The sequence below is a fragment of the Aphelocoma coerulescens genome, chromosome 4 (assembly GCF_041296385.1).
Source record: "Aphelocoma coerulescens isolate FSJ_1873_10779 chromosome 4, UR_Acoe_1.0, whole genome shotgun sequence".
In the NCBI taxonomy this organism is placed as follows: domain Eukaryota; kingdom Metazoa; phylum Chordata; class Aves; order Passeriformes; family Corvidae; genus Aphelocoma; species Aphelocoma coerulescens.
The window spans coordinates 69,404,664-69,431,202 of record NC_091017.1 but is presented as its reverse complement, the minus strand read 5'-3'; positions in this window follow the sequence as shown (position 1 = coordinate 69,431,202).

Genomic DNA, 26,539 nt, shown 5'->3' with positions numbered 1-26,539 from the left:
ACCTCACCTGAGCATCTGGCAGAGGCAGGAGGATCCCACACAGACAGGAGGATTGCCTCTCATGGCTGAGGCAGAGAAACACAGCTTTCAGCCATCTGTGGCTGGTGGTTTGGTCTTTGTGGTTGCCTTGATTAGGGTATTGTTTACGAGGCTTCCCAAGGCTATTTTGTCATTTACATGTAACTGTCTACATCAGAAGTATCCCTGTAGAAGCCTGTCTTCATTTATTTGCAGGGATAATGCCAGAGTGAGATCCATTGACTCAAAAAGCCTTCTCCCCAAAATAAAACAATCCCAAAGCCAGTGGTTTTAAATACAGAAATAGAATTTATAATCTGAAAAATGGAAACTCCATTTCTTTCTAAAACCCTATGTGGGCTTTAAAAAATGTGTTCAAAATTTAGTTTATGACTCAACATCTATTAAGTCCTCCTGGGCTGAAGTAGATGGAGACATCAAATTTCTTTCTCATAACTCCATTTCATTATAAATATAAAGGTCAAGTCAAACGAATTTTATATTTCAGTCTTAAAGTAGTTATATTTAGGATCAATTTCAGCCTATTTAGAAAGGAAATAGGAGTACTTTGCCAAGAGATTTGTTTTCAGGAGTCACCACTTGTAGTACTGAGCTGCTAGCAGTTAAACCATCGGTTCTGAAATGAACCTGGTCACTGGGGAACAATGGGAAAATTGTTTTCTTGACAAACACTGTTTGTTTAAAATTGCTTCTCTAACTGATGACCTCACAGGGTTTTGTAATGACGCCTCAGAACCCTGAAAAATTTCCAGATATCCCTTGACATTATTCTGTGTCTGCCAATTTCTACATTCCTGAAAAAACTTCACCCACTGATCTCAGTCCTCCTCATAATGCTTCAACACATCCACTACTAGTGTGTGGAATGAAACAACATTATCACTAACCATACTGTCTTTTTGGTATTATGTACTACTGCTTATTTGCAACATGAACACTGATATCCTCATTAGCACTGTATGTACATGGCACCTGAGAACATGGTTTTAAATATGCACAGCAATGAACCTATAGTTTCATTACTACTGGTATTATAGACCCATCATGCAGAATGCTTCTGTTTATGAGGTTTGTATGCAAATCACTGATATTACACTCTTCCCACTATGATATTGTACATTACATGGCAACATCTTCACTTTTTGTTATGTTCTTCCAACGGAAAAAAAACCCAACCACATTTAGAAACAATGTCTAACAGAATATTGTGCAACAGCAATGGTTTAAAAAAAAAATGCATATTTAAATGCATAAAACAAATATATGATCCTTTAATAATGTAAGTGATGTGGAGTAAGCAATTGGTCCACTTTTACTCTACTGTTCTTGTTGCTAAAGTTAAATTTTTTTTCAGAGATTTTCTTTGATTGATGTCAAGTGACTTTAGTGGAAAAAGTGTATATAATAAATTACTGATTTCTTTCCAAAAATCAGCAGGGTTTTCCACCAGAATTGTATGCTAACTCAGCAAATTATTCCTGGAACGGAGAAGGGATATTCAAACATCTCCTTCCTTAGAAGACACAAAGCTGGAACTATGAGAACTATCCTAAGAGATCAAAGACCTCATAACCAAAAACCTTCTGGTTTCAATAAAAAAATCAACAAAATGCCATTTAGACAACAAATGCACACTTTGTCAAGGAACTTATTTAATATAAATTTCTAATGCCTTAGCTTGAAAACACAAATACTGTTTAAAGCAGATGCCATTTGCTATGGTGAGAAGTACTTGCATGTACCTGTTCAGCTGGCCCTTTGCAAGATATCCTCTCTCAAGTTAATAAATTAAAAGCTGAATTCTACTTCAGTTTCTGATTAGTGGTTTTGCATTAGATTGAATTTTGGCCTCCAGTGCCTGATGGCTATATTACTTGCTGTCTTTAGAAATATTAATCAGTATAACTACAGAAAACAGACATTGCAAGGAAACTCCATGGGGAGGAATTGCTCTGTTGCATCAGAGTATGATGATTCTTTACTGGGACTTATCAGGTCATTGAAGCTATGTTAGATAGTTTGGTACACCTCTATCCAGGCTTCAGAACAAAGAGGGATTTTCTTTAATTGTTAGGATTGTTCTTTGAATGGGAGGAGCAGACTGAGAAGGGCCATCCTAGGCAGACTTTGGACAGTATTGGAACATCCAATTAATTCTCAAAGTAAAGAAGTTTCTAAAGGGAGAAATAGTAACATCCTAATTTTTGGAATTCATTTGAAGACTAAAAAAAAAAGAACCCACAAAACTGGATTAGAGCATGCCAGCCCTCTGTCAGCTTTATGAATTCATTCACTGTGCAATCTAACTCCAAGCTTTTTAGCTTTGTCTGTTGCCTGTGAGATGACCTTGAACAGGTCATTCAGCTACTTTGCCTCCATAGCGTCTGTCTGTATTATTCTTCTCAAAGAGGATCTCCTCATATATTCAGGCCTTACAGATAAAGATAAAAGACAATTTTTCTTCCCTTGTTTCTTTCCAATCAGTTATACTTCAGTGCATTCAGTTGCACAAATTCTGCTCTACTAGATATTTAAGTGAATTCACAATGTTCTAGCTGTTCACAAAACAGGGATAATGAACAAAAACCCAGAGAGTTTGCTACTCGGAAGTTTTGAATTTTGTCATCTTTTTCTCCTCCTCCCACTCCCTCCTGTCTATCTCTCTCTTAAATACTTCTTGTGTTAATTTTGCTACATGAATTCTTCTGTGTTTTCCTTTTTTTATCCCTTCACCTTCTTGGTTTTGTTTTTAATTTGTTCCTTACCTTTCCCTTGACAATACCTTATTCAATGGACTCCCAGGCTGCCATTGACAAAACTGCTACTTATTTCCAGGCACACAGGACTTTTTTCCACCTCCCCATCACCATGTCTTTACTTGGCTACACAAGTCACATATTTCATGTCTCTTCCTTTGCTTCTCTCAGGTCCCCCAGCTTTCCAATTTCTCTGTGTATACACCCCCTCTCCCCAGCCAGGGTTACAGCTTGACTTTGCCAGCCAACCTCTACACAACACAAGCCATAAACTGCCTGATTAGGAATGCAAGATTATCTTTTCAAGCTATTTTCAAGACTATGTAATTTTTTTACACCCCCCTCCCCCCCTTAGAGTTAACATCATGTGCTGAGAGCTATCAGAACTGTGTCACTCCATTGCAGTTAAGTCTTGGATAATAAGTGAGCTTTAGTAAAGATAAAAGCACAGCTATATAGCTTAGATGTATATGTCCACACACACAATATATAATTATTTTCAGACTGAAAATGTGGACACTATTTTTGGAAGTCTAATCTAATCACATGCTCATACCATTCATACACATCCTTCCCATAGCATGGATAAAGAGAAGCAGTGCTCTAAGCACCAAAACAAGTAGGTCAAACTTCTGTCCTCTCTTTAATTTTTTTCCCATCTTCAGTGTCATTGGCTACATGCTTTTCCCCAAGATGACAGTCTCCAGTTTACTTTTGTATTGAGTAGAGGGGGAGGAAAAAAATACTTTACCTTTCCTACTTTCAACAGAAGTGAGTCTTATTCTGCTTATTTACATAGCATCTAGCCTAATAGATTTAGGAAACAACCTCATCAACAAGCTAAAATTTTGGTTCTGTGGGCATCATTTTAGTCTCACTTATTGAGAACATGCTGTCTACTGCTAACCTGGACAGGCTTCATGGAATGTGCCAGCCTAGCACCATGACTCTTCAATCCAGAGCCAGTTTTCAGTTTTCTGGCTTGGCCTGAAAAATCTTTCTTCCTTTGCCTTGCCTTGATTACTACAGAGCTATTCAGAACCAGGAGTGGTAACATCTGTACTGCCCCATCAATATCTAGCAGAAGCTGTCAGTCAGTTCATTTTCATGCTCAGAGACTCCCTACATTGACTGCACTGCCAAATGCCCCATATGAGAGACAAGCACATTTTTTTTTCACAGTTGTTACACACTGGAAGCAATATTCTGTAAACATACCCTGAGCAGTTATGACCATCTCCAATAAGGAGCTGGGTTTTCAGAAAACTGTTTTCTGATCTGTGACACTCTGCACAGCAGAGAGCCTGCCACACCACTGCAGCTGCCCTTGCAGAAGTGCCATGTGCACCACTGACATATTGAACGGGGAGGACTCGTAGAACAAGGAGAATGAAGGAGATAAGGAATGATGAGGGCCTCTTTTAAATGATTATACTCTAATGTCTTTCGGAAGGAGATGATGTTACTGCACAAGGAGGAGGAAAAGGGCTGCAGATAAATCCTGGATTTTCTAAGGAAATACTGTCCTTAATCCCAAGGGGCTCTGAAAGCATTGACAAATCATGAAGGAAAAAACCACTTTTTCCTTTTCTGGCTCTCTTCAGCTGGTCTGGAATGGGTTATGAAAAAGCTTGTTTCACCCATTCCTAAAGGATTAAACCATATAACACTTGAAACAGCTTTTGCTCTAGTGTGGAGCTGATAGGAGAGCATGCAGGGGAAAGTGGAGTACCTGGGGAGCCTGGGGCATTTGTTCTTCTGTGTAAAGAAACCATCTGTAAGTGGCACTAAACATAGTCTGTGCCAAGGAACTGCACACAGGGTCAGAGTCAACCTCTGCTGGCTCAAAAGCCTGCTCAGTCCAACAGGAAACTTGAAGCATTAAAGGTCAGAGATTCAATGCTAAACATGGGAATGCAGCACGTTTCCCGCAGAGAGAGCTCAAGCCAAACACTCTGCTAAGTTTGGGATAACGATGTTCCTGTATCAAGATTCAAAATAGCAGCTGCACGCAAATCTTCATCTTGACGAGATGTGCAGGGAGACTGTTCTTCCCACAGCTTTTATTTGCTCACTGCTCAGGTAATCTACAAGGTTCCTTCCCTGAAGTGGTTTTAGATTGAATATTAAGAGATAGACAAAAATAAAATAATATCAGGGCTGGGATAGAAAACAAAATAATATCTAGGCTGAGGGCAGAGGAAGGGAAGCAGCACAGTTAAGGAGGATGTTACTTCTGGTGGCAAACACTACTGAGATTGAGCATATGTGTTTCAGATTGTTCTTACCCATTTGATTACTTGAATTTTGATACAATTATCTTATTACTTATCCATATTTAGAATGGATTTGAAGTAAGTCTGAGGAAATAATAAAATCAGTCAAGCAAATATTTCTTCTAAGTTTATGTTCAGAGAAGCAAGATGTACTTGCTGGCCTTTTACCATAATGGATAAAGATGCTGAGAAAACAAATTTTACTCACCTCAATGGGGAAAAAAATGCCCAAAGGATGTTTGTGAATAGGCTATTACAAAAGTGAAATTAATAAATAAGAGTAAAACATATGAATGGATGTTCTATTTAATAATTCATGTTGTCTTTACTAAGAAAAGGGTTTGGACTTTTTTGTCTCTACAATATAGGAAGCAAAAATAAATAATTTCTCAACCTGGAAAAAGAAATTCTGCTCTGCTCCCTGAAGGCTTGATTCTGCCCTATCTCATGGAGATGTTCACTTGGGAACAGTTTGGCTGCAGTCAGACAACTTCATTGACATAGATTGAAACTTGAGGTTTTGCCAGTATTAAACACAATTGCAGCAACTGGAATTAGTAACTGCAGAGAGTATGTTTCCCAAGGAACGGAGAATATTTGCATCAAAGATTAGGGTTGTGTATCTGTGCTCTCACCAACCTTTTTCCTGGGGAGGGTGGGCAGTTTACTTGTTATAACCTTTAAGTAAACTTGTATCAACTTCCCATATCACCTTCTAGGAGAGTCTCCCATTCTGCACTCCAATCACAGGGAGAAAATTACAGTTATATAAAGGAACCATGGATTCCACAAAACTGCATTTAACTCACACAGAAACACTTCCACTGAAGTCATCCCTGGTTTTGTTCCTGGCTGTGTCCTGCCATCAGAAATGCACAGCAGCAACCCTGTACCACCTGTCAGACCTCTTCTGTTCACTGACCTAGCTGGGACATGTGGCAGCAGGAGGAAAGTTTCTCACCAGCATCTGCAGGCATCAGTCCAACAACAAAAGATAAACAGAGGTGTTTTAATAATTTCTTCTGGAAAGTGAAGTTATCTGACCTCCTTAAAGTAAAAATGAAAATAAATTTGAGACTTTATACAGCCCTGCTGGCTTCAAAGGATGAAATCCAAGTACAGCCAGTGACAGGTAATGCCTCTGAGGCATTGCCCCAGCCGCCCTCCTGAGATGGCTGACAAACCATACCAATTTTATCCAATACTTTTCCACTGAGAACATACCAGTGGGAAATGCCACCACATTTAAATAAAATAGTTCAGTAGGGTGCTGTCTGTTGAACAGGATAACAGAGACTGAAATCCTGTGTGTGACAAATCCATGTGAAAAACAACAAAAAAACCCAACTAGAAAGCATTAACCCAAACCAGATATACATTCTACCTATAATCAAACAGACAAACAGTATGAACTTAATACATTTTGTGGGTCTGAAAACATACCTAAAAAATAAAAGCGAGTTTCTTATATCCTTGTTTTACTTTTTCTGCCATTAGATTAAAAATTAATATGGAAATTTTCAGGTATTTTTCACAAAAGTTATAGCAGATATAATGGTTTTTCAGGATCAAACAATCTCTTTGGAAAAATAAGATCCACAGAACACAGCATAAATTTATATAAATAAAATTTGATACCATAAGTCCTCTGTTTATCATTTAGCATTTTTCTGGCTCTGATACTCAGTAATTCAGAAGTTCCAATCATACTCACTGAAGATTTTGTTTCAATAATGTGCCACAAATAATTTCAGTTCAATAATTTACAAAGTACACATAGTCTGTAATTAGTTCACTTGGACTGTTCTGTGAGTTACTTATGAATAATGAATGTATTTGGGAAACAAACAAAAAAAAATACCTAATATATCTCTCTGTCCATATATTATCTAGCACTGAAATATGAAAGTGTTCTTAAATAGATCACAGATAACAGAAAAGCATTTTCTAGATGAAAATGTAACAACTTGCTTTGACCTGCAAATGATTATTAGAGGTTATTAAATAAAAGACAAAATTCAGTGCAAATATTCTTTAAAAATTACTAAAGTATTTTGGCCAAATTCTTGAAAATTAACACACAAGTAGATACTATGGGATGGTGAAAGGATCTTGTTCAGATAAAAATAGGATTTGATCAAGTAATATCTAACTTCCCCTGTGGGAGTTCAGTATCCCATTGCACAAAGTCAACACACTGCAGAGCTTCACACTGATAGGAAAAACACATGTATGGGAAACACAGTGAGCAAGTGACCAGCCACAACTAACCTTGACTTTTTCTGCTGGGAATATAAGGAAGCTGAGCTTTATATCAAGTATGTGAATATGCATCTATTGTTTGAGGTATCAGAGATCTTTTGAGAAAATACAGGATTTGGGGGGATCTGAGTGTTTGGTGGTTTGTGAATTTGGGGGTTCATTTCTGTGGGGTTTTTTTTCAGGGATAGAGAATGAAAATGGGAGCTCCTAGCTCGCTGTAACACCAAGCAATTACATCTGCCACATGCTTCAGCCAGAAGAAATAATAGAAATAACACAGAAATAACAGACTTGTTTAGGGAGAGCTCTTTTTAAATGAATCAAATGCTTAGAGGTAGCGCCAGAATGACAGCAACTGAAATGACTTGTTTTTCTCCTAAAACAGATTTATGACAACCATGCACAGTGCAATTTTACTCCCACCACCCTCTCAGGGCATTTGGGGTGGTGATGAGAAAGCTGTTACTAGTAAGAAAACCAGTAACCCCCCAACTTCTCATGCTTGATATCCCTTCAGGAGCCAGTGTTCAGCTGTACAAACAACCTCATCTTAAATTTAGTTGTAGAGACTGTGAAACCTTTGGCTCATTCCCCACTCACACATGTTCATGCAGACATGGAGATCTGACAGAGACCCTGTTACTTGAAGTTGGAGAGTAAAAGTTTTCTCCACTGCCACATCAAACTGCAGTTCTGAAGAGCTGAGAGCACCTTTTCTCTTCAGATATAAAACCTAACTATTGAAAGAAACGTTTTAAAAGCTTCAGATAAGCATCCAAAACCAGAAAGCTTATTCCAACCCATTTTGAATCTAAGCTGATATGAAAGTAGGCTAGTCTTCCTGTTGATTCACATCTCTTGCATTCTGATGCTCCATGGCAAAAAAAATTAGAGATGAGTGTAGTTGCAAGCTTTATTTTGAAGGGGCAGGTAGAGAGATTTGAGTACAAATTAATTTTAAATATTCTTTGATGACAGGAGTTCAACTGCCTGCAGAGACTGAAGATGATCCTTCTATTTTGGATTAATTTACAGCATCAGACGCAATTTTTTTTCCATCCCCAAGTACAGGGGAATAAGCCACCCTGACACCACCATGACCAACAAAGTGATGCCACATAGTCCCACTCTGACAGAAAAGGAGAACTTAGGAGAATGTTTCTCCACACCAAATAGGTACACGAGTAGATTTTCTTTTCCTTTCTCCTCAGTCTAAGATATCATTTCAAAAATGACAGGTTCAGATAGTATATTGCACAACACATCAGATATCTGCCTTGGTGAATATGATTTTACACAAATATGCAGCATTTATGTCTGTATTAGTAGCATCATTGAATATTTTTCTCCTAGATGGCAGGCATGCTGTTATTAAAGTATAATATCTAGGAAGGAAACAGCTCACTTAGGGTTCTCAGAAGGTATTTAATTTAACTCCTCTTCATAATTCTCACATCGCATTTGCTGTACTAAGAAAAAAAGGTTGTGAATGTTATTTCAGGATGCTTAACCTATAATTATGTTCCTGTTTCAATGGCACTGCTTCTAAGGAGACCTCACTAGCTGCTAAGCAAGCCTCTTTCTTATGGAAATTTCACTCATCTCCCTCCCTATGACTAACTCTAATTCACAGGATTTCTTCCCATCCAGCCCATGTTCCTCTCCTTCTCTTGAAGGAAACAGGTGACTGGGAACAAATACATGATTATTGGACTCCAGGTTTGATGGGGGAGAGAGGTTGTTTCGCCTTGGCTTCATTCTTTTAGTTTACGATCGTGGTTCTGTTTGCAATGTGGAGAATAATCTGTTATAGTAAACACTTGCTGGATTCAGCCAGAGCTGTAACAGCCTCTAATTACTGAAGAACAGAAATAAGAATGAACAGGCAGGCTGAACATCTCTCTTCTTGCTGCTTCGTGCTTTATTCCTTGGAGACCAACTAAAAACAGGCAGAAGTCACCGTCCATGTGGGTATGCACAGTCTGTTCCTGGGACTAGGAGCTTTTTCCCAGTCTGGATCCCAGAGTATCTTGCATGCTCACATTTCAATGTGTGCTCTTCTGACAGCATGCTTCCCAACTTAAATTCCATCTCTCCTACTAAACCTCTCTTTCCTCTCTCACCTCTCTTTATTAAAACACCTTTTCACTATCCAACCTACTAAGTGGTTCTATAAAAAGCTGTAAATACCACAAAAAACCCACAAAATCCCCCAAAAAACAGCCAACAAACCAACCAACCAAAAAAAAATTCCCCCACACCTTAATTTACTCAAGTATTTGTTCTTAATCCCCTGATGGGTTTCCAAAGAGTCACAAATAACAATTTCCATGAATGTAGTAACTGAGTGTTTACATTCATCAAAAATTTAGTCTCATTTTGGTTCTTGCTCTCTCCAGAAAGTTTGCCAAGCTTGTGGACAGTCACAGCAGTGATAGCACTATTAATACAAAACCACTTTTCTTTTCACAGAATCACAGAATGGGTCAGGTTGGGAGGGACCAGAGTTTGCATCTGATCCATCATCTCTGCTCAAGCAGGGTCATCCCAGAGCACATGGCACAGGATTGCATCCAGATGGTTCTGTGAGGGTTCAGTGAGGGAGACTCCACAGCCTCTCTGGGCAGCCTGTCCCAGTGCTCCGTCACCTGCACAGTGAAGAAGTTCTTCCTTGCATCCAGATGGAACTTTCTGTGCATCAGTTTCTGCCCATTGCCTCTTGTCCTATTGGTTGGCACTACTGAGGAAAGCCTGGTCCATCCTCTGGATACTTTTCTTTAAGACATTTATAGACATTGATGGGGTCCCCTCTCTTCTCAAGCCTGAACAGGTCCAACCCTCTCAGCCTTTCCTTGTAAGAGAGATGCTCTTTCTTTCAGCCTGACAAACTGCAACACCTCTACCGAATACAATTACTCTAAAATGTTGCAGATAAAACCCAAGGCAAAAAAGGAAAATCATAAAAACAATTCTTCATGTGTGAGGGGAAAAGGCAATTTGGAAGCAGAAGTGTGACAAGTGCAGAAAGAACACAGCCATGCTGTGTCATGCAACAGGGTCAGATGACAGGGTCATCTGAACAGGGTCAGGTGGGCACCTTGTTTTCAGCACTGAACCTCTGTTTAAGATAACAGATGAGCAATTCTAGCAATTATTAACTTAAAAATCTCCTTGGGGCTAGCATCTCAACTGCTAAGCTCTATACTGCCATTAGATCTATTTCTTTATCTCCCTTTTAACCTAATTTTACTTGCATCCAAGAGTGCAGGAGGAAAAAAAATAAAAGAAAGAAACTCCATATTTTCTGTTGACTAGAAGGACATTTAAAAGACTCCTTTAAAATGCGGTCCATCCTCTCAATCTCCAATTCACAAGATGTCACTGAAAAGAAGTATATATTTGGGAATTATAAACACTGAATTTTTTCAGCCTCACAAAATATACAAAAATGCATGCCCTAAATATTTTTGTGACAACGAGTGCTAAGCAAGCCATGTCCTTGCCTGCCGTTGACTCACACCCATGCTGTGCTTCTCTGGAAGTTGCAAATTATGCTGTAGAAAGAGCATGATGAGGAGCAGAAGCAACAGAGCTCAGATAAAGCTTCAATTTACCCTCCTGGAAAATCAGCACATCTATGCTTATTGGAAAACTGTTGGGGCTTTTGTCTCTGAAATATCTTTAACACAATACATTGATGCTGTACATCACTGGAGAACTAATAAGTCTGTGCAGTGGGAGAAGAAAAACATAAACAAGAAGGCATAAGAAAAACTTAGGGGAGTGTCAATAAGAGGATTGAGACACTCCTATAGCACACCAAAAACCCTATATAGTAGGAAGTCAGATTAGTTTTTAATGATGATAGACACAGCAAGACTGAAAAAAAATTATGAGTACTACCTGGGAAAAAGAACACAGAATGAGTACATTGAAATCATGTGCTATTTGATCTGGGTTTTTATTAAACATATGGCAATGTTCACTGCTGGCTTTGGCATCACTAACCTGACCTAGAAAATATGCTAGTGATGTCTTGGGAAAAATAGTGAAAGCATTTCCAACTTGCATTACTTTCCCCAGCCAAAACCTTAATAGCTAATATTGACAGAGCCAGTGCTCTGTTTTACTTATTTTTAATGACAAATGCAGAAAAATTATCTAGTACATGTACTACACAATAAACAATAATTTTGATTAGATGAAAAGAATTCTTACTTTCTCAGATTTCAAACCCATTCTAACATCTGCTTTAACTCAGAGTGGAGCATGGTGAGGGTCAGTCTTTGCAGAAATTGTAGGAAAAGAATATTGACAGTGCAGACAGAGGGAGACAACCCAGACTGGGCACCTGAAAGCAGGTAGGAAGAGAAAGGAAAAGGGAGATTAGAAGGAAAAAAAAAATACCACAAACAAACAAACAAACAAACAAACAAAAAAACCAACAAAAAACCCAAACCCAAGCCTACACCTTAAGACATCTTAATATTATCCTAAATTCTTGTTCTTCATCTTGTGATTATAGCAGTCATTTGAAAGCTGATTTGAGGACAGTAGGCACCTAATACATCTACTTGTCCCTCATGCTAAGAGATAAGTATGTTCCAACAGTCTACAATAGCTGAATGCTTTGAAAAGTACTTGTGATATCCATTGCCTCCACTTAAAGGCTTCCTTTCACCAAAATAAGGTCAAAAAAACCATACAATGGATGAGAACCAATCTTCTGATAGAGTAATTTTACAGTTAATATTTTGTTAAGCACTTCAAGACTAAAGTAGTGTGTAAGTGACTGGGCTACTGCTGTTATCCCATAAAGTATGTCCTAGTGGTAGTTCAGCTTTGGGAGTGTTTTTTCTTTAATTCCTAATTCAAATGTGGTCCCCTAGCTAGGAAATACATCCTTGCTGATGTAAATGTATTACTGCTGAAGGGGAATCCATATGAGAGGGAAGCTGAGTTGGTATCAGCTTGACATTGTGCACCATGAAGCTGATTTGTGAAAATGCAAACATTTGAGCACTCTGAAGTTTATTCTTGTCAGTTTAGAAGTGTTCAGCACCCCTTGGCATCAAAAGGAATTACATACGGGTCAGACTCATCTCAGTTTTGAACATTCAGGAGACCTGTAAATGCATTTGTGGGCTCTGGATAATGCATTTAAATCTCAAATAAAATTAAAATCTTCAAAGTGCTGCAAAAGGCAGGATGCTAAACTGTAGATAATGATGGAAGTCTACTGCAGATCCATTAAAACCAGGAAAAAAAGGCAAAACACACAAGCATCACATCTTTTAAAAGCTAAAGAGAGCTCATTGAGATCACTAAAAGCCAAGGCTATTCAGGTGTATTTTTGACTTTGCTGTGTCATGATATCCTACAAAGCCTGTTAAGCACTAGCAGAACATTTAAAGCATCTGAAGGGCTTGAAAGTGCCCCGCTTGATTTTCTGCTTCCCACAATCTATACAATTTCACCCTTGATTTTCTATATGCTTCTAAAGTCTAAAAATAGTAAATAAGTAAATAAATAAGTCTAGGGATGTTTGTTTCCTCAAAAAGGAGGAATGCAGTTCAGCTGAAGAAAACTAATGTAGGAATGATGAAATTAGCCTGACAAAGAGGGAGTCAAAATTTGAGACAATATATGGAAATGCACTGGAAAATCAGAGTACGCTGGGAGCAGGAGGGGGCTCCCTCTTTTAGTGGAGCCTGGTGCTGAGCATGACCCATGCCAAATGAGAAAGTTAAGGTGGGAGAATAACTCATCAGTGTCACAGCTGCTCCCAGGCTTCGTAAGAGGGAACTCGAAATCCCACCTGTTCTGCAACAAAGACAGACAAAATTTTGATGTTGAAAAGGACATAAATCAGACACTTGAAAAACAGATTTCCAGCTGCTTTTGAAGACCTGGTTAATGGAATTCAAGCAACTGAGTCAAGGGAAAAAAAAAAAAATATGGTATCCTGTCATTTTTCTGCTCTTCCACCCATTGCTTCCCACACTGGCCTCTGCTCTCTGATTACTGGGACAGCAGCAGTTGCTCTCTGGTGAGACTCCACAGTGGGAAGGACTCTGACTTTACAATAATCTTCCTGTGCTGAGTACATACATGTCTGCACGTATAGATAGCTCCCATCCCTGCACACTTCTCATTTAAATTCACAAGGAGCAAAAGCTGGGATGAACATGCACAAGGATGGGAGGATGCTGCAGCAGTGGTGTAACGAGCAGCAGCATCAGGCTTCTTCTCACGTGTATGTACAGCAGAAAAAGTACACATCTAATAAAGCTTAAATGTTACATTTCTTTTCTTCAACTCCTTTACACTTATCATCCAGGCCTGTGAGATTAGGAAGTTCTTGTATTTTAAAGCTGAACAGTTCAGTAACTCAGAATGTAGGAAACCAGTGGAATAACTACATATGCTAAACAAATCAGGAGGGTCAAAATTGGAAACACAAACACATGTCCCTCTGCAGTCCTCTATCCACCCCACCCCGCTGCCCTTTTTCTGTGGATGCTTCAGTCAGAGTAAGAACATTTTTCTCATTTCAAAAAATCAAATGCCTGATGGGATTTTAAACAGTGGTAATGGCCCTCAACATTTTATTTATTTTAAGTTTCCACAGAGGTACATTTCCTGCGTCTTCCCAAGATAAAGGTAGACATTTATGAAACACCTTTAAGCATGTTTGTAAAATGCACAGCACTGCAGAACTGCAAGAGGTCTGGCAAAGTGCAGGCAGCTGTTTGCAGGCAGTTAATGTCAGCACCTGAGGCAGCTTCCCCTGCAGCATGTGGCACTGTGTGGTGCAGACCTGCCATCGAGGCTCTGGAGCAGGCACGGACCACTAAGGCTGGTGGCAGGTAGAGACTGTTCTGTGTCTGCTCCCAAGTGCAGTAGTGGTGTTTGGGTGAATTTTCTACTTATTCATACTGAATACAACCATTACCTCCTGTGTTTAGGCAGCCAACTTTGCGGGGGAAAATAAGGGTATTTTTGTTCTGTCTTGTAGATGGCACAGTACACTTGGGACAGGGTCAGTTTTTATTTCTTAGCAACCTTTCAAAAAGGGCCTCTGACAACTTGCTTATTTTCCAGTGTGCTCTAAAGAAAGAGAAAAGTGAGTAATGGAACATTTTTTATATTTCATTTGAAGTTTGAGTCTTGCAGTCTACAAAAAAGCAGATAGCAGATTGCAATAAATAAGCTTTATTTCCTTGTAATGAATCTTCTTTAGTTTCATTAAAATGTCTCATAAGTTCTGCAGATATTTTTCATTGCATGAGTTAGGAAGGATGTTGGTTTCTCACATTTCTCTGAAGCACAAAGTACCTGTCTGCTACATCACTTGGCCATCCACTCAGTTCCCAAAGCTGCTGCTGATCCTGGAGTCAATTCTGCTACTTAAGCATTGTCCTAGCTATAATAGTCTAATGCCACAAGAGAGAAAAAGCTGATAGGAGGGAAAAAAACCCCTCTGTTGTTAAACCAACCAACATTGCCGGGGTGATAAATATAAAACAAACAAACAAAAAAGGGCACACTTGCAAGCACACAAGCTTTTCTTCAGGCCTGAATCAGCAGTCATCCTGCTAAAGACAAGCTGAGAACTTCTGCATAAAGTTTCAGTTTGTAGCATAAAATGGAACTTCCTAAGGAAGGAAGGGATTGAGTTAAAACGAAATTCTGGAGTGTTGAGGAAACTTAATGATCTGGAGCAATGACCAGGTCAAACAAGTTGAGCTTATCAACCCTTTGGCCTTTGAGGATGTAAAATGTGAGAGAGAATTCCAGAAAAAAAGCTTATTTTTTTGGTTACCACAGAAATTAATTCAAGACTAATCCATGGGAAAAAAAAAAAGAAACCTAATTTATAAAAGCTCAAAAAGACAAAAAGCAGTTTTTTCCTCCTCCGTGTTGTCATAGGAGAGATTGATAGCACCATTATAGCAAGCCTCAGGATCAGTAACTTAGATGTAGAAAAAACAGACACATTTCTGGGCATGATTCAAGATCTAAGGAAGAATATAGGCTGAGATAGCCTCACATTACCCTTACTTTTTATAGAGGGGAGAGGGAAAGAAAAAAAAAAAGGTTTTGCACCTCATCTTCTGGTTGGAATGAATATTCTGAAGATTTGCATTCTTACTCATCCAAAGTCATGTGCAGAACTGTTGAGGGAATAGGACCAGAAAATTTGACAAGATGTCCAACATCAGAAATTAACTTCAAGAAGAAAGAAAAGAAAAATTATGTTTTCATACTGAGTTTTATTCTCAGCTAGCAAAGACTGAATTCTGGTAACAGCAACATATATTACCATTAAGAGCCAGGGCTTTTGTATAGATGTATACACAAAGAAAAGTGTGAATTTACAAAGACCATTGGTTTCTGCTTTTTATCTGCTCAATGCAGATAGGCTTAACATGAAGAATAACACAAAGCAAGGTAGCTCACCTTGTGTTGAAATAGGGGAAGTGCAGAATAGATGCAAAGTCACCAGAGCTTTTATAAGGGGGAGCTTGAACAGGTGAACTAACATGCTACAAAATCTGTGCCCTAACTTTTCTCTGCCCTCAATATCTAAGAATGCAAGGATGAGACAATGGAAAACAGATAGTAGCATAGGGTTACGACTTTCTTTGGCCTTGTGGACACCTGGGTCAAACTTTTCACTCCTTTGCCACAATGGCAAGAAGAAAGTCTTGTCTAAATGCATCATCAGGGGCTCAAGATACTCAAAATCATTTTCCTGTAGCAGTCTTCTCAGGAACAAAATAGCTGGGGCTAGATCCATGAAAGAGCAAGTTCCCTAAGGCAGCAAATAGCTCATGAGAACACCCAGGTACAAACATAACTGTATTTTCAGGCTAGGTAAGAGTTTGCTATTCAGTTATGTACTGTGCATGTACCTTGGCCTGTGGCTCAGGTACTCCCTTAGGACTGTTTCAGGATACCCTGCCAGAAGTTTCTCTATGTTTTATCCCAAGGACAGGATTTGGCAAATGTTCTGCTAGTAATTTTAAATTATCTAAGGAATATGTCTGTCTTCCTCCAGAAGGCATGAACCCAAATGTACTTTGGTGAATAAATTCTATCTTTTTCAGACATTCAAAGCTGTATCTCTCACTGAAGGAACCCTGGAGACTGTAGCAAAAGGGTCTCTCTCCTTCCCTTTATTAAATTTACTGTGGCTAAAAAACAGAGTCAAACCACCACTCCTCATGGTCAGAACATGGACAGCCTTGGGAATAAGATGGGATTAAAAAATAAGAAAAACATATGATTTCCTACCTGTCTGTAGAAAAATATTCAGCATCAACATCAAGACCAATTTGCTCTTGTTCAGCCTTTTAGCATGTTTTGAAAGCTGCAGGAACCTAACTACCCAAGTGTAAAACCCTCCCATAAAAGGTGGGATGCAAGAGGCAATGTAGTCCAAGACATAACCAGCATGAAATATGCTGAGGACAGGCAACTTGGAAACCTTATGTTGGCAAGTGGGTGTACTGTGTTACAGTTGCCATTAACACCACTAAATCAAAGCCTTTTTCTTGTGTGACAGAAAACACAATGTGATATGAACCCATGTTTTTTTCAATAAACTTGCTAACAATATTTTGACAGGAAGGTTGTCACTACAGAACTATCATGTCAGGGTCATCACCCTATCTTCTCCTTCTGTCAGCTTGAGGCCAACTCTGGTCTGGTTAACTGGACAATCACAGTGTGCACAAACATTAGAATAAGAGACTCATAGGATAGCTCAGGGTAGAAGGGACCTCAGGATGTCTCTAGCCCTGTCTCCTGCTCTTAGCATGATCACCAATGAAATTAGAACAGGCTGTTCAGTGCCATGTCCAGGTACGGTACAAAAACCTTCTAGGATGGAAATTGTGCAACTTTACTGGGCAGGCTCCAGGCTGAGCCCAGCTCCTTAAATACCACCCTCTTAGCCCAACTCTTCAATAAGTTATCAACACATCTGGTGATCTAAACATCCAGATTTAATATTCCAGCTTTGACACAAAAATATTGTGGGAGACACTGCTGAAAACATTACTGAAGTCCAGGTAAGTGACATCTACTGCTCTCCCCTCATCACAGAGCTAGTGATTTTATCACAGAGAGCAGTCTGGTCAAGCATGGCTTGCCCTTGGTAAATCCATTTCAGCAGTGCTGAATGCCATCATCTTCTCCCAGTCACTCACAGAGGCAGCCCCAGTGAGACACAGATATGTCTGTACCGACTACAGAGCTGCAATAACCATCTCTCTGCTCAGGATCCTGAATTTCCTCATTCCCACCCTGAGAAGGCTACCTGTCTTTTATCATTTGAAAGAAATTTGATCCCTGATTCAGGGTTGTGGAGTCTGCTGTGTAGGTTGTCTCTGGCTGTGTGGGTCAGCTTGTCTCCCTGTGATTTTGTTATTCCTCCCACAGCACTCCAAACCAGCTCATGAAGTCGGACCAATGCACTCAGAGCTTGATGCTGCCTGTGGAACAGTAGCGGCAATACAAGCAAGGCAGAATCTTACTTCTCCCCCTCTTCTCTGATTGTATATGAAGACAAGGGTAAAATATTTAAGTCCATTTCATGTTTAAATCCATCCACTTTCTGTTATAGTCCCCATGCATATGCTCATAACTGGCTCTGCTTGCTTTGAGACTGTGTTTGTTTGGCACTGTCACCCTCCACACAAGCCCTGTCCCACTCAGCACTGGACACATGACCTACAAAGAACAAAGACACCTTCACACTTTTCCTCCCCAACTGTTTTAAATTATTAACTGTTCTTCCACATACCTCTGGATTTTATAAATTAGTTTTTTTTTACCATGGACCAATCTTCAATCCCTTAATATAGTAACCAAAAACACTAGATGACCTTCTGAACTAAAGGGCAGAAGACTGTTAAAAAATTTTATTTAAGAAGACAGAAAACAGAACATAACATTGTAACAGTACTTGCTGTCTCTGTGTTTTGGATAACGCTTGGGAATTGCTCATGCAACACATTACTCAGGAAATACAAATTAAATCAAAGGTTAAAAGTGTAAGTTGGAAAATAGGGGCCCAAAAAGTTTGGGAATTCCACCCCAAGCACAGGATGCAGCAAAAGGCCAAATCTTAAGAACTGGCAGAGGAGAAGAATGGAGATGTTGGAGACATGCCACAAATACGCAGTCCATGTTTTTATAGGAGCTGCAATGAACAGGATTGACACTATTCCAGAGCAGAGGGATTTTAATGTTACTGTTTCAGTTTAAGGCAGCATTTTATGTATTCACATAAAAACACATACACACAGGCACATGGGTACATTGTGAAGGTCTGGAAATAACAAGGTTATAGAAAAGAAACAAAGGCAACAAAAGATAAAATAAGCGTATGTTGTGAAAAAAAGGAAATATGCTGGTAAACAAACAAAAAAACCATAGTGATTGCCCAAAAAAGGCCTTTATTAAATATGGCTGCGCTTGTGCCATTTAATGCAACAAGCTCTTTTCTCAATTAAAAAATGCAATATTTATTTTCTGTCGATAAATTTGGCCTTCAGCTGCAGGAGAGAAAGAAGAGAGAACAAGCCAACAACATTTCAGAAGCACTGCTAGGGGCCTGGTGTGAGCAGGGTCTTTATAATAGTAAAATTGCAACCACACATCTTTTGCAGCTAATTGTGCAATCCTTTTTTTTTTTTTTTTTTTTTTTAATCCACTCAAGTGGCATCAAAATATGGAGGTTGTAAAAGCACTGCTTCAATGATACTAGGAAGAAGTTACACTCTTGTTCAGGTTATTCCCTATACCCACTGTGAATTTTAACTTGTGTCATGCAGTTAAAGTTCTTCAGTTTTAATATTTTGAAAACTGGGAGGCTGGGAACCAGAAGAAATTTCATCTTTTTTTTTTTTTTTTTTTTTAATTACAGTGGAAAAATAGTAAAATTATCATGGCTCCCTTTTCGACAAAAGCACCAAGGGACAAGTTTAAAAGGACAGCTGGACTATCATTTTTAGCATGTGAAACAGCAAACTCTGTACTTCTTACATGACAAGGGGGGAGATTAACAACCAATTGTCAGATCGTCTGGCTGGGAGTCCTCAGTAGAGCCCAGCTGTCCTGAAAGGCCCAGGACACAAGACATTCCCCACCAGAAGTGGCAACGGCAAGAGAGGGAGAGGCCAAAGAACACAACTTCAGGGGAAAGACCAAATAACAAAACTTTAGGGAAAATATTGCATAGGCTAATTCCTTGAGGCTGATTGCTCCAGATGCATAAAGTACTCAGTGAGGGGAGACTTGTCCCTCTGAGGTATTCCAGAACACTGAAATTAGTCATTATTTTCCCAGATAACCTCCTAGAACACGCTTCCCTCTCCAGTGACTTTTGTGAACTATGGAAGATGAGAGTTCATGGTCTAATGCTTGAGTCTGCAGATTCCCCTTACTGGGGGCTGTCCCCCAGTACAAGACAAAACAGTCAATCACCCTCAAAAATAGGAGTCAAGAGGTATTTCTGACTTTTCTCTCCTTAACTTTCTGGTTTTTTACTTTCCACCTTGTCAGTCATGCTCAGTCATAACTTAACCTGACATAGCAGCAGCTGCTGGAAACCTCTATGAACAGACTCAGCTCAGCAGCCCAGAAGAAAAACATAGATTATGTTTCTGCAGGTTTAGTGGGCTAAGCTGGCACAGGGCAAGGTGTGACAATCTCTCTGACAACTGGAAAGAAGGTGGTAGCACCCCATAGCTTGGAACAGGGGAAGCCAAAACAAGCAGTGGCAGACAGAGCAGCGAAATGGTTACCACCTTGCCCTTTCTCACAGTGCACTGGGCAACTCAAATTTGGAAGCTTCTTTCCAGGTAGGGAACAATTTAGGTGTAGATACATCTACTTTATTGTCAACCATGAAAAGCCCTGAAAAATCACTGGCTTAAAGCAAACCTCATTTTGTGTATCAATGTAGAATTGTAGAGTTCTTACTGAGAAGCAAGATAAGTGTAACCCAAATTTTAGGACAGAAATAAATTACCACATTGCAATCTAAAATACTATTTTCACACTTCTTTTAAAGAAACAAACCCACAGCTGCTGATGTGCAAAAAAGCAAGCAAATTTAAATGAAAAAGCACACTCTGTTCACCTTTTTTTCTTACTGAACTATGGCAAAAGCTGTCAGACTAAAATGACAGAAAATGCAGATAGATAAAAACAAACCTTTCCCTAAGATCTCACCTATCTTTCATTTTAAGAATATGGCCTAGCCACAGTTTAACACATTCCTATAAAAGGAAACAGCTAAAAAAGATCATGACCCTCTCAGTTTTCCATTCATCATGCTCTATCACCACAGGACATAGGCACAATAAATCCAGGCTCTCAGAAAATTCTATCCCCTGGAGAGTTATAAACTTGGGAGCAGCATTACTTGAGTCAACATGCAGACGGAATTGGAGAGCAGCATCCTACAGCATCCCAATTTGAATTTGTCAATCAAAGCCAGGAAAACAAGTGTACAGAGGGCAAATCCCAAGGCTGTAGCTCAGGTGGACACTGACCCTCTACTGTTTCCTAGTCTTTAAGCTGTATACAGGACTTACAGAAAGATCATGTTTTGTGTCTTTCTTAATAAGCTCTGCATCCTGCAGCTTAGAGAATAAAAGATGCAGAAAGGCTTTTATTACTATTCATTTTTTAGAAGCAAAGCTCATTTGCTCAAAGTCTCTCACAAAGCCTGCAGTTGAGGAAATTATTTGAGACAGGTTGGCCCCTTAGACAGGCACACTGAGCTGTACAGCACTTTCCCTTCAGGCCTGAATGGAATTTATCACTGGCAGTTATAGTGATAGAACTGCTGACTTTGTGGAAACAAGAAATGGTCTTTTGATTTCTGAAGTTTTAGATAGCAGATCTTTTCATCTTCACAATCCAATATAACAGTTCTTCTTCCTAAAGTTGAGCTGTGACAAGTTTTATGTTTTCAAAGCCAGAAAAGACCAAAAAACAATGTGTGAATAAATGGGTGATGAATTAATAATCCAGAATTTCAGTGGCAGAAGTTCTTTTGCACCAGGTATTTAATGGATAAGATTTATTCCTACCAAAACACACAGATACAATTGTGGTACCAAAACCAGCTCAAGGACAGAGGGAGCAGGGGAATGCAAAGCATCTTGTGGCCTTACTCTTCCCTTCTGGAATAATATTAAACAATAATTGGAGCATTTAGAGCTTGAAGTTTCTGCCAAGTTGTGAAGGGAATTTATAGTCTGAGTTCCTATTGAAAAAACAACGAACATAGCAAAGAGGGAGATTGTGTCTTGTGTGTGTTAGCTGCTAACTTTATTTACACAAAGAACTAAACAAAAGGAACAAATAGACATTGAACAGCATAAACATTTCTTGGGGGAAAAAAAAAAAAGGTATCTATATTATAGCCACTTAGTCATTTTGTTGTAACACAAATAGTTCAACCAGTTCTTAATGAAACCTAAATCAAACTCCATGAAAATCTGCTTCTCTACAGGAAATAGAACAGGGAAAACAAAACAAAACATAACTATCTATACAACCTCAATTCTCCTGCAGTGAAAAAAATAATTGTGGAAATGCTTTAATTTCTGGTTGTCTCAGGTTACAATGTAAAATGTAACCAAAAATATTTTAAAGATTAATCTGTTAAAACCAGGTGGGGCAGTATTCATTATCTCTTCCATGACTCATCCCTGATAACTCCCTCCAGAGAGATATTTTTCTGTTAGTGTGCTATCAGGCCTCACTGTGTGACTCATAAAATTACATCGTGAGATGCTCCACCCAGGGGGAGGAACCAAGCATTCCTAGCTGGATACAGGAATGAAGTTTGGAACACTGCAGGCAGCCCTTATCTACTGGGTTCCCAGAGGACAAGAGCTACATAAACATCACTGGATCTTCAGAGGAAGACCAGACTCTTCCCCAAGATCACTGCTTCAACAGAACCACATCTATCACCTCAAGAGGACTGCTGCTACCATTTAATCAGACTGCTACCAGGTTGTATCCTGACTCTGTCAGTTTTTTTGTACTATTACATTTATTTTTCATTTTCCTATTAAATTGTAGTTCTGATTTTGAGTCTCGCACTGGTTTGCTTTCAAACTAATACACTGGTTAATATTGAAAAGATAAGCATATTCAAGAACTTATTACACAATATTTTTTCTAGTGAACATCAATAGCTGGTCATAGTCTTGGGGTGACTTTATGATGTGTACCCTCTATCACTGCTCTATGCCCAGAAATTAACTTTGTGCCTTTCTGTGCCTTTAAACTGAGCCCAAGAGGGGGGAGAGATAAAACCCGAGTGAACTCTTCAAAGTAGTTGTTCAAGGACACAGATACACACTCCTCTGCTTCTGCAGCAGCAAGAGTGGAGGAAGCACCCTTCTTGCTTTTCAGCCAGCTTTCGGCTCCTTTTCGCCGGAGGGAGATGGAGAGTTGAACTTTGTTTTCCTGGGACTTCGGTTTTTCCCTTCTTCTCTTCTGGACTGTTTCAACACTGGGAGAAAACACTGGGAGAATTCTCCACCAAGGCCCCGGAGGTGGGCCCACACAGACCCAGCTCCGAGGAGGAGGAGAGAGACCACACCTACAGAAGGACTCTGAAATCTTCCCAGGTTTTCTCTCCGCAGCGAGAGGTTTTATTATTTAGCATGATTATCCTTTTCCTGTGTGTTTGTTAAATAAATAGTTTTTTATCTCTTTCACTTTCTTTTTTCTTTTTTTCCCGAACCTGGTGGTGGAGGGGTGGTTGTAACCTGCCTTCTATCAGAGGATATTTTCCTCCAAATTTGTCCAAACCGGCACAGTCATATATGTATTTACCTTTGTCATACAAGTTCTTTTTAAGGTCAGTGATGAAGCATGCTGCATGCAAGCAATTTTATCTTTCCTACTGAAGAAAGAATAAATAAAAGAATACATCTAAGACACGAGACACCACTTCTACATCCTTTTCAGCCCAAACCAAGGGGAGAAGGAATGGAATTTAGATCAACTGGTCCAGCAAGCAAAATTGCTCAACTTCTTATTCTGGTTGCTTAGAATATTCTAGTAAGTGGGTGTCATACAAATCTGAATATAAAAAACTAAAATAAAACAGACACACACCTAAACTGCCAGTAAGTAATAAATTCAAATAATTCTACTCTTTGAAACTTCTTCTACTGTTGCCTCTAAGTTGTTCATGAATTCCTCACTCCAAGTTTTCCATCAAATACCCAGTTTCAAATGATTTTTGAGATATCTTGTGATGGCTAAAAAAAGTTGACATTTTTGTGAGAAAATGTTATGTTGGACAAGACTTGATGGAGAAATTTGAAGAGATTCTAGTTTAATTTCTATTGTGATTGGAACCATTTGGAATTTTTCTGATGAAAATTTTTTACTATCATTTGCTAAAGCTGAAGTCAGAAAGTTTTCACAGAACCAGGGTTCAGTACTTCCAGGCAACCTACATGAGTCACTACAGAGCTCAGAACCTCTAAATTTCAGCTCAAGCCAGGACTGTGAAACATTCATCAAGGCACAAAGACTAATCTAGACCTCAGGACTATCTGGACAGCACATTTTAAAGGGCTGGAAGTTCCTGAGGTAATATTACTCAGGCAGTCATGGAAAGAGTGTTTGTTATAAAAAAGCTAACCAGCCTCCATGGATCTTGGCATAGCATAAGACTGATGAGTGGGATCGAACTCTTGAACAGGGTGTCTGGTTGCTGTCCAGGTGGCACCAGGAAGCTCTTGCAAGAATCTTTGACTAGATTTTGTGAGACTTCCTGAACCACTGTTTTCCTGAATTCTGGTAACCCATGGTCCTACATGACCACTCCAGCCCATACTGGACCCATTGCTACAGACCACTGTAACTACAGGCAAAACCAGTTTGTTCTACTTGGCCATTTTTGCACCTGTAAGAGTTTCTACTGACCATTTAGGAGCACTGTATATGTGCTTAATTTTGCAACAGGAACCTCTCGTGAAGCCTGTGGAAGGAAAAACACAATTGGCCACCTGGGATGTTAAAATAGTCAAGCACAAGAATTGACCCAGGAACAGCAGGAGCTGCCTGGCAGGACTCTTCAGGTCATTCTGACTTTCCCACCTAGAGAGGCGTTCTTGCACCAATTAATCAAATATTTTGCTGAAAAGGTGTCTATCTGGGCAGTCAATTACCCTGTTCCAAATCAGTTCCTTGTCTTAAACCAGCAGTTATCTCACCTGTGCTTATGAGGAGCCCCAGAGTTCTTGATCCAGCCAAGGAGTCCATGACTGAAGTGCGCTTGTTGTGCACACAGGCACAGCCTTGACACTCAACTGCTCCTTTATTATAACCAAAAGACAAACTTTAATTACACACTTAAAAGTTTGATAGTTTTTGCCACAGATAAAAACTGTCCATTTTCTTAGGATTTTTATTGACTTATTGTTTCATGCTTCAGTCTGTACCATTTCTATGCCCTAAATGGGCTATACAGATCAAAAGGCTTTGCAACTACTTCTGTTAATATTTAAAAAATGAACTTTTATTCATAACTGACAGTTTAACTCTACAATTCTCTAAACAACCCAAGATCCACATTTCTAATCAAGCATCTCTGCTTGCTGTATTAGCAGTGGTTTAAAAAGGGATTGGAGACAACGAGGGCTGAAGGACATACCAACACATCTCAGAAATCTGAACTTTGCCTGGGATTCCTTTTCATGTTTGCAGTAAGAAAAAAATAAATAGGAAATGCAAATTTAAGAAAAATATTAATGATATGGAAGTAATTGAAACCTTTGTCTCTGTCATGCATGCCCTACCAATTCATATATTTACTAGAGACTTGAAATAATTTTTTCAAAGTGCATTTGTACTTGCAACATTGAGCAGTAACCTAAAACATACCAGAAATTACACTATTTCACAAGGTGGGTTAGGGCAGAGTTATTTTAGATCCTTTATATGAAACATTTATTTGACTGTTACCCGTGTACTGAATATAGTTTGATGAATTCCATGAAACTCTCCTTGGATGGCAAAGACTGCTCTGTCTCTGATTGCCTGCTGTAATTTTTTCTTGTCAGTATAGGAAGCTCAGAAGTAGGTTCATGTTCTTTACCTCCTGCAAAACACAGTGGTGATACAGAACAGTAATATCTCAGCAGATACTGCTCTGTCCTCTCAGTTTTTCTGCTGCTGGCCCAAAGCAGCCTCATATCATTTACACATCACTTAGAAGAAGGATTAGCAGAGCTGTCAGAAAGCAAGCTGCAACATGGATTTGAGGTGGTGAATGGTATGCTCTAAGACAGAGATCCTTGCCCAGACAGTCCTTTGGCCTGATCCAGTGTGACCCAGTGACACAGCATTTATGTCAGTCCTTCCCTGTCCTGCTCTCCCCTGCCCATCTCTCCCTTCATATTCGCTCAGAAGCCAGAGCTCTGACTGAGGATTTAGTCAAGCTCTTCCCAAAGAGAGATTTCCTGCCTTCCTGGACAATTCCATAAATATTTGGGTAGAGATTCTGTGTAGTTCCCATGCAGCTGAGATTATAGTAGTACAGAGAGAGGTAATCAACTCAGATCCAAAGGAGTGCCACCTACAAGCCAGTCTAAGGCAATACAGCAGGGAAGAGAGATGGATGGCTTTGAATGACTACTCCAGTCACTGGAGAAAAAAATAATGTAATCACCAGTTTCAAAGTTTATCCTATTTTATTTCTGAAAGGAAAGTTTTAGCTCCTTTCTTGGGGCCATGAATTACAAGTGGAGGCACAGATAAATTAGCTGTCTTAGGGACACAGCTCAGGATGTATCCCTGACTTTAGCATTTCCCATAGCCTGGCCAGGATGCCTCCTGTCTGTTCTGTGGCACCCAGCTATACCATCTACTATGTAGGGAGTAAAAATATCTGCTGGCATTCCCCAAATGCCAAGGGTCTGCATGAGCCCAGGGCCACACTACACAAAAAGCCACCAGCTGGAGAATTGTGCAAGATAGTTCAGTCATTTTTAAGTTTTTACAGCTTTATATAGAACTCTCTCGAAACATAAACTCCATGACAAGATGGGACATCACAGGATGACTTTTTACAGTCCTAATTTCGGCTGAGGCCCCCCAAAGATCAGGTACCTGTGCAGGGCTGTGGAGGCCATGTGCTTGCTCTCA